This window comes from Dioscorea cayenensis, unplaced genomic scaffold (assembly GCF_009730915.1).
Source record: "Dioscorea cayenensis subsp. rotundata cultivar TDr96_F1 unplaced genomic scaffold, TDr96_F1_v2_PseudoChromosome.rev07_lg8_w22 25.fasta BLBR01001975.1, whole genome shotgun sequence".
Classification (NCBI taxonomy): Eukaryota; Viridiplantae; Streptophyta; class Magnoliopsida; order Dioscoreales; family Dioscoreaceae; genus Dioscorea; species Dioscorea cayenensis.
Genome location: NW_024088366.1, coordinates 37,170 through 47,371, shown reverse-complemented (window position 1 = coordinate 47,371; position 10,202 = coordinate 37,170).

The following is a 10,202-nucleotide window of genomic DNA, read 5'->3' as shown; positions in this document are numbered from 1 at the left end:
GGTTTTTGCACTTGAAACGATTGTCCTAGGCGGAACAATATCCAAGTACCGCACTTATATTGATAGCCTTACCTCCCCTTTACTTGCACTCTTTCTCTTGTTTCTTTTACTTTTGTTACATCACATTTTGTCACACAAATCACTATTTACTTTTCGTTTGGTTAAGAAACAATTTAAGTGTTTTTATTCCCTACTCTCTATGGATACGATACCGACTCATCTGGGATTTATTACTTCAACAAACCCGTGCACCTTATGGACATACACAAAAGGCGTTGTCATCCATGCCCCTGGGGAACTTCCACATGTGCGTGTGAAACACTTAGAGTTTTCTCGGGTTAGACACAGAAACCACAGGGTCGTGGTGATGCCCCTGTGGGTTGGACACATGGGCGTGGGTATTTTCTGCATGCTCGTGTGTATGCGTTCAGAGAGACTTGAGTGTTTTCCCGAGAGTGCAAAGGGACGTGCGTCTGCCCCAGTGAGTCTCTCCGATAGAGGAGCACGGGTGTGGGTAATTTCTGCATGCCCGTGCGAATGAGCAGGAACACAAGAGCCGTGGGTTTTCTTTATAAACCTTTCCACTCTTCTTCATCCTCACACCTCCAGTTACTCAGAGAACACTCCTAACATCTTTCCCGACCTTACACCGTTGATTTTGAGGAGTTTTACTCGATTTTTCTACCGATTTTGAAAGTTTCATCTTCTATTCATCGGTAAACACCTTTTCCTTCTTTTCTCCATAAATTCTTGATTTTAAGTGATGAAACTAGTGAATGTTGCTTCGTCTCTACAATTAGAAGGGGTATACATGATTAGAAAGAAATTATAAGGGATATAATGAAGTATTTATGAGTTTTTAGCATGCGGCCGTGCATTTTTCACACCCCGTGGATCCACACAGGCGTGTGGAATTTCCTCACGATGGTGTAGATTCCTGCAGCATTATTCCTTCAAGCCATTATGAGTGATTTCTTTTTGATTTTTACAGATATGGCACCTAGGACTAAGATCGCGACCGGCAAACATCCCAGAGAGCAGTCCCTTAGTTAGAGCACAATGAGTTCACTATTCATGAGCATCAGGCTCATTATGAGCATTTGTCGATGCTTCAGTTTGGATAGACTTGCTTCCTACACATGAGCGAATTGCGAGATATACAGTAGGGAGGCGAGTTTGCAAATGAGGTAGAGGATCTTGTCTCGGTTGGAGGTTGGAGACAGTTATTGACGATTAGAGAGCCTACTATCTGTGCACTTACACTCGAGGTTCTATCATCCTTCGAGTTCGACCGTACATATAACAGATTTGACAGTGGCCATGCTATACAGTTCAAAGCACTTGGGGATCACTACACCATGAGCGTGACACAGTTCTTGACCCGGTGGGAGCGTATAAGCGGCATTCCGCAGATACTAAGGAGTGCCGCTCGATTCTGAGTGGATTATCCGGGCTCCTTGACCGCCCAGAGAGCGTATGGATTGCTATGGGTCAGTGCCAGTATGAACCAATAGTGTCAAATTCCACGTGCCTTTCCTGACCTGCATATCGATATTTGCACACAGTTATGAGTAGGTCGGTGAACGGCCGTGGTGACAGTACCGGCGTCCTGAGCCGGCAGGAGCTTCTATATCTTTATTCGATATTTCAGAGCACACCGATCCATCTAGGATATATCATCGCAGAGTATATATGACAGCAGGGTTAATATGCCAGATTAGGAGTGATTTTCTCGGGCCCTTACATCACGAGATTGGTTATGTGTATGGGCCTTCTGGACGTGATTTGAGGGCCAAGAAGGCGAGTATACCTACTCTGCTAGGCATAAAGATGTTAAGGCTGATAGGGATGGTTCACAGAGTCCAGTCCGGAGTGTATGCTCTGATTACACCTACCCCATAGGTAGTAGAGGGATATGATGATATTGTCGAGAGTTCTCAGCCTGCTCCGGAGCCTTAGCTGATACCAGTTGAAACCGAGGCACCTCTTGTGGCAGAGGAGTCACCCCTAGTACGCATGTTTTTACCGTCTCGAGCCTATAATCATTTTGAGAGGCTCGAGAGTACGGTGAGGATGCTACGGACAGAGATCACTGAGGTCCGGGCTACACAGGTCGTGTAGTATACAGAGTTTATGGCATGTTTTTATACATTATAGCAGATTCTTGAGCGAGACACTGCTTCATCATTTGTTCTGAGATCTCAGACCCCTACAGCCCCACCAGCCTCACCATCACCAGATCTACTAGCACCTTTTTTATTTTCCAGCAGCAGTAGAGCCAAAGCATGACACAGATGCTTGATGCGTCGTTTTTTATTTCTTTCTTGTTATCTTATTTTATATTGTTGTTAGATTTGCACTATTTAGAAAGGATTTTCCTTCTAAGTATGGCTTTTATTTTTGTTTTGTTGTCTCGAGTTGTATTCATTTCTCTATCTTTTACATACTCGAGTTATTTTTGTTTTATTAAGCTTCACTGAACCCCCTTGTGTATGCGTGCAGATGGTCTTATCAGTATGGGAATCGAGAACTAGTCATGGACGCGGCCAAGATGTTTTGGCACTTGGCTGTGTGTGCTGCACAACAAGTTGGAACATCACTACCAAGGATTTAGCTCCATCAAATGCAATACTAGGAGTCAGGAGAGTATTCTTTCGATTGATTTTCAAAACATCTATTCTTTAGTGATATACATTATTCGTGAGCTTGCACGTGTACATTGGGGATAATGTACAACTTAAGTGTGGGGGGAGTTCACGTTACACACGTCTTTTATATAAGTTTTGATTTACATACATGCTCACATAGCCAATGACAGTTCACCTTAGTTGCAATGATTGTATTCTTGAGTTTAGGAGATTTTTTAACATTGAATATTCTCATGCTCTAGTTTTTATTTGAATTTCTAGGAATTTTTGCCCGAATGACACTTGTTGCACTACTCGCTCTTTAAACTCTTTTGGAAACTCAAGTTTAATGTTAAAGGGACTAGTTAGTGTTACTTCTTTTGTTAATGCTGCTGAAAAAAAAAATAAACTTGTTGTTTGTGCAATAGGGGTGGAAAGAGCCACCACCTATGTTGTATGTAGCTACTCTCATAAGTCGAATACTAGTTATGCCCTAATGAGAGAAAGAGCTATCTCATGGGATGAGTGAAAGCTACTCATAAGTGCTTGAGTAGGCATATTTTTATATGTGTTTTACATGCATTGAGCATCATTTTTATCATGGTTTATGTCTTATATTGTGTATTTGGTGTTCTTTTATGCATATAGGTTGTGAATGCCTTGAACAGTAAAAAGGAAGCAAAGATAAGCTATAAAGACACGATATTGGGAGTTCTTATTCAATTCAAGGACCAAGACACGAGAGGAGTTCATTAAGGTGGGGATGTGTGCATCTTCCAAGAGGATTCAAGTCAATTCACTAGTTGGAAAGGCACAAAGGCAGCCACATCTTCATGTTCCTTCTCTTTGTGAAGATTGCAAGACCTTTCAAAGATGCGTCGATGAAAAAAAGTCTTATAGCCTACCACATGGATGTAATACCCTAAACCTGTGGATAACTGTTGGAAAATATATTCAGGGTATTACTACAGTTGCAGTAAGATTTTTCTACAGAGTAATCCTGTTGAGAAACCCCAAGTGTAAAGAATAAGGACCTAAATGTGAAAGTTTATAAAAGATTTTGGGTGAAAGAGTAATAGAAAAAGGATTGATATGAAATGTTTCTGAAAACTAAGGACTGAAAGGTAAGGCGGTAGGGAGCTTTTTGAAATACTGTGTTATATTTCAAGGATCATTGGATAGTTTCAAAGGACCTTTTGAGAATACTATTTCATAATTCAGGGGCCATTAGTGAGTTTTTCAGAGACTGTTTTGTAAGAAATTATATTTTGAGAGACTAAAAGTGAATTTCGGCTGAAAACAAAAGTTGGAGAAAAATCTAGATTTTGATGGTTTGTTCATCATCTTCTACTCCTTCACTTGCTACAGTAACCCGAGAGAGAGAAAAAAAATAAAGAAATAAAAAGGGAAAAATTGGATATTTGAGGTGGAGAATTTGGATATCACTGGAGGGATTTCGCCGGAGTGGTTACTTGCTTGGTAAGGGTCTTCTTTGGTGTAGTTTTTGTTTAATGTTTGTGTATGTTTGGATGTATGTATTTTGGGTGATTTTGAAGAAAATAATGAATTTGTTTTGAAGAAATTATGATGGAGTTATGAGGGTGTTGTTCTGAAATGATTTTTTTTTTTGTGTTGAAAACCTTATATTTGTGATGAAATTTGCTTGAAATGGAGATGAGATTTTCGGTTTACTGTAGCATTACTGTAGCACCGAGATTATGGTTTAGTTTGGTTAATTAAGTTGATGATGATGATGATGATTAAAGTGTTAATGATGATGGTTGGATTGAATTGGTTGAGTTAGCCAAGTTGATTTGGTTGGATCAAACCAAGTTATAATTGAATTGGTTGAGTTGAAATTGAATTGGTTGAGTTGAATTGATTTGGTTGAGTTGGGTTTGATTTGGTTGAGTGGGCTTGATCAAATCAAGTGAAGAGAATTTGATTTGGTTTAGTCAAGTTCACTTAAATGAAATGGACTTGGGTTTGGATGAGAATTGGAGTGGTTGGGTTCAATTGAATTGATTTTGGTCTAAGTTTGAACAAATCAAGTTGAGTGTGGTTGAACTTGAATTGTTTGGTTAAATTGAGTGGATTTAGACTGATTTGGGCTTGGTTTGGATATTGGGCTAAGGATTTTGGTTGAACTAATTCAAGAAAAAATTTGGGTTCGGTTGAACCAAGCTGGTTCAACAGATTTTGTATAAGAATTGGAGTTGGTTCAAGGCTGGTTGGCTAGATTGAGGTTGGTTCAGTGAAATTGAGTTTGGTTCAGTGTAATTAAACTTGGTTCAGTGAAATTGAGTTTGGTTCAGTGTAATTGAGCTTCGTTCAGTGGTTTGAGATTGATTCAGCAGTGTTTAGCCTAAATTAAGTTAGTTTAAGTGCAATTGGAGACCGGTTTAATTATGCAAGGTCGGGTTTTAACCGATTGGAGTGAATAGGCCAATTAGAGAGTCAGATGTTGGTTTATTGTATTTTATTTTGGGCTTAGTTGTGATATTTATATTTATTTTTATTATGTTATATTGTTAGGTGTTGTTCAGTCTTGAGATGGAGTTCCATGTCTAGCAAAAAAGCCAAGGGAAACCAGGTGAGTTGATAGTGGCTAATATTTAAATTATTGGATAATTATTATTATTTTGGAAATAATTATTTAATTATTATTATTTTGATATAATTATTTAATGGCTAGTATTTTGGAAACGATGGTTTAATTATTTCATTTTATTATGTTTAATTGCGTATACTATTGAAATATACTTATATTTATTATTATTTATTTGCAGTTGATGTGCCATGATGATCGTATTGATATACATGATTTTGTATAATTATATGTATTTTCAAATAGTGAAAATACACGTATATATGATTTAATTATTTAGATCATGTGCTTATTTTTTATGGTTACATATACTTTGATTTGGAATGATTTGTGAAACCATGTGAGCATATTAAAATGTTTTATTGGCATTGTTTGTGGAATTGGTTTTCATTCCTAGTATAGGAATGGTATCATGAATCTGGACTTTACTGGTTTATGCATTGTATACTTTTGGCATTGGCTTTGTGGAAAATAATGTTTATTTCCGAGATGTGAATGCTTGTTTTGGATAAGGATCCTGTGATATGATTTATACCGATTGTATTATTGCTATATCTATATGATGGTTTGGATGGTGACGGCGGGCTAAGGCCTGACTATTGCAGTAGTGGGTTCCCATGGGCCAACCTTTAGAGGTGGCGTGGTGGACCTGAGTGTTGATTTGTCCGGATCAGGTGGGAGCGTAGAGCCCTGATTGGATGATACATCGGGATCCCGAAGTCACCACACGGGACCGGTGGGCCAATGTCAAGGTTATGAAGACCTTGGCGGCTCCCAACCTAGTCGTGACGACGGCTAAGTCGGGGAGAGTTTTGGGGCTATGGATTTGAGGACGATTTTTATATTTCTTGTTAATTTGAATTGTGATGAGGGGGCGAAGCCCAGCTGTTACTCTTAGGAGGGCAGTCTTTCACAATAATTTCGATTTTCTTGGAAAAATTGATTTAATGTTGATTTGTGATGAAATTAAGTTTCAAAAGCTCTTTAAAGCTGTATTTTACCAAAATTTTGGTCTTTGTGAAAGTTTTGAAAATTATTTGTTAAAATTGATCTTTATATGCTTTATTTACACTACATTTACTTATTTAAAATTATTGAGCCACTATCGACCAACTGAATGTGCTGTAGCTGCATGAGTAGGACCCTAGATTGCCTGATCGAGTTTAGAGCTAGTCAGGGTTGAGTCTAGGACTGCAGTGGGTCTCTTTTTTTTCCTATTTATTGATGTCGTGATCTTGTAGTGGTTGTACCCGCAAATTTGAGTAGTTAAACTTGTTGTATTTATGTATTTGAACCTGTAGTTGGTGTAAAATTATAAATTGTGATTTGTAAGTCTGATTTGGTTTTTTAGGGCGTCAGTTTAAGTTAAAAAGAAATTTTCAACTAATGGGTGCCATATTTACCTCGGTGGAAGGGGTGGGTGTGACATGGACGTGTGCCCGGACATGTGGCCTCAAGAGAAGATTGTTTGGACCGCGGTTTGTGAAAACTACTGTAGCAAAATTACTGTTCACACGCCCGCGTGGAAATTCCTGCAAAATACATGGGTGCGTGGAAAATCCACATGGGTGCGTGGGGGCACGTGACAGGCCCTGTTTTGGGCTTTAAATAGGCCGTGTGCCCTATTCTTTTGGGGACTTTTTGCGAGGCTTTTGGCGAGCACTTTAAAGGCAAGGAGGCTAGGGTTTTGGAGGAGGTCTTTGGCGATATAGGGGGACATCCATCACCAACTTTGATCGATCTTCTCTCCGTCATAGCATAGAGGGAGCCTTCGGTGACCTAGCTTCGGAGAAGGATTCTTCAAGACGTTGGGCGACCCATCAATACCATCATCACGAATTTAAGGGGGTTTTTCTTCATGGTTTTCCTTGCTTTTCATTGTATTGACCATTGTTTTGTAACTTGCTCCATGGAGGGCTAAACCCTAGTAGGTATTTTGAGCATGTGAACCCTTGGATCTATGTTTTTGTATTGATTTGCTATATGTTTCTATTAAATCCGAGTTGATTTGAGTTTTAATCTTGTATTCTCATTGCTTGCTTTGTTTTATTAATCCTTGTGGTTGATTAGATTTGCTTGATTTGTTACTTTGATGAGAGAGAGGTCTCCATTAGAGTTAGAACTTCAAGGTTAAAGAGGGTTGAGAGGGTGAGTCATGAGATAGTGGAGTATCCCCTTTCCCTTCCGATTGAGTATTTCCTATCTCCATTTTCCATAGACTCTATGCAATCATATTTGTTGTGAGGTGTGAGATTGAGAGATTTTTCTGCCGGGACCTTGTAGGGGGTTAGGGATCCTTCGTCGGGAATTAGGGTTGGATCTGTCTTTAGGAATCGGTTTCACTCTTAGGTGTCCCTAGAGAGTATTGCGGTCATATGGGGTTTGAGATGTTGAGATTGAGCAATTTCTCCACCGGGACCTTGTAGGGGACTAGTGCCGGTGGCTCTGAGGCAAGGGCCGGTTATTCTTGGATTGCCTCGACTCATTAGACTCAGTTTAGAAGCATTTAGTGAATCTTGAGCTTCATGTTAGATTCTAAGGGGAGCATTGTCCGGGTACCTCATCTTTATTGATTGAGATCTCCTTTACCTGTTTTTCTTGCCCGTTTGCTTGGTTATTAATTCTCTTGTAATTAGTTCATTTCATCACATCCATTGATTTTGACTAGATAACTAAGAATTGGTTAATACTAATACTTCCGTTCCCTATGGATTTGACTACCCACTCACCAGGGTAATTATTACTTCGACACCCGTGCACTTGCAGTTTACACGCATATTCGGACGTGTCAGCTACCACCCCGGTAGAATGAGCTACCACCTCAAAAGTGTGAGAACCACCTTAGCTGCCACTTGGGAAAGGGCTACGTAAGAGGATGTGTGAAGCTACTACCATCTTTTTATTTTGTTATGTTTTGTAGATAAATAAGTCCCTTATACCTAGGACTTTAAGGAGTATACTTTGGGTTTAATTGATTGAGTTTACACACACTTACACGATTTCGGGTTTGTTGTCCTTTTTTATTTGAGTTTTTGGCTAGAGCATTGATTTTTCGTATTTAGTGTTGAAATTTCCCTCACTTGTAGAATGCTCTCCTCGCATGTTTTGGTGAACCTAAGGCTGAGCACTTTCAATATTTCTCTCTTCCATGCTTCAATGTGTATTTCTTTGCTTGAGGACAAGCAAAAGCTTAAGTGTGGGGAGTTTGATAAGTGCTTGTGTGATAAGAATGCAAAGTGTTCTATCCTTATGATGAGAATTGCTTTTAGCAGGTTTTAGCGCTAATGCATATGTATTCGTGTTCTTTTGCGCATGTAGTGTTGTGAAGCTAAGTATTCAGAAAAGAACACAAAGGCAGTCACATTTGCATCTCCGGACTTGTGTATTGATAACAAGATCTTCACCAACGAAGCTTTTGATTAAAGAAGAGTTGTGATCAACTACATAAACGCGTGCTCGTTTATATTGCCTCGATGAAAAGTGTGGAATTAGGAGTGTTTTAACCGAGTATTGTAGTAGATACTGTATCAGTTACTATTCACAGGCCGCCGAAAAAAGGATTTCCAGAGAATCTACACGGGCATGTGGAAATTACCCACGCCCATGTGGAAATTCCATAGGCCCGTGTGGCAGATCCATAGGGGCATGTGGATGCCCAATTCTAGCCCCATTTAAACAGCGATTCAGCACGATTTTGGGGATCTTTTTCCCCTTTCTCTTCCACTTTTCTCCATCATTTAGGAAGCCGTTGGCTAGGATATAAAGAGGCTTTTGGCAAGTCTTTAGAGTGGTTTGCGGGATTCGACACCACAATTCACTTGGAAGAAGGCTATTGGGGAGAGCTTTCATCGGCATAGATCCGGCGAGGTGTGTCCTAGGCCAGACAAGGGGACCTTTGGAGAAGACTTGGCTACTCCATAAGACCATCGACATGACTAACGAGGGGGTTTTATTATTTAGCACTTGTTTTTAATTTTGGTTTTATTGTTGATTTTATTGTGCTCTTTACAGAGCTAAACCCCCTAGTGGGTCCTTGGATTTTGTAAATGACAACTACCCTTGCATATGTCCCGCAAGTGCACAGGTTTATCAAAGTAATAAATCACAGATGAGTGGGTATTGTATCCACAGAGAGTAGAGAATAAAAACACTTAAATTGTTTCTTAACTAAGCGAAAAGTGAATAATAGTTGCGTGACGAGATGTAATGTAACAAAAGTAAAAGAGATAAGAAAGAAAGCACAAGTAAAGGGTAGGTAAGGCAATCGATATAAATGGGGTAGCCGGATATTGCTCCACCTAGGACAATCGTTTCAAGTGCAAAACCTTCTATTATGTTTTCTAACTAATGTATTAATGAGTCGTGGAGATCCTTCAATACATGATCCAAATCTAAGGTCAACCATAAATAACTCTATACATGTCCCTGAGGAGAAATTGAACAATCTCTCAACCTTGCACTCGCATAGAATCGCAATGAGTTCTAGGAATTCCAAGTGATAAATCCTTTTCCTAATTGTAGACCTAACCCTTTGGTCCAGGTAGAAAGTCCCTAGTCACAATTAAGCCCTAGATGCTAAAATCACTTCAACGCTTCACTCCGTTGCCTCTGCAACTAAGCCCCAGCGGAAGGTCATCCCTTACCCATTCACTCTACTATGACAGACAAAGAACTTGAGGAAATAGAGATAGGATAAATCACACCGGAGGGGAAAGGGGATGCTCCGCTACCTCTGGACTCACCCTCTCAACCTTCTCCATTCTAGCTTTGTCTAATTCTCGTGGTGTGTCACTCACTCACAAGGGTTACCAAGGTGAACTCTCAATCCTAGTGTCACTCTAAGGGAGCATTCAATCAATCAAGCATTTAAGATGGGAACTCAAATAAAACATCATTTAATGAAACAAATACATCCTAGGGTTCACAAATCCAAGTACCCACTAGGGGGTTTAGCTCTCCATGGAGCT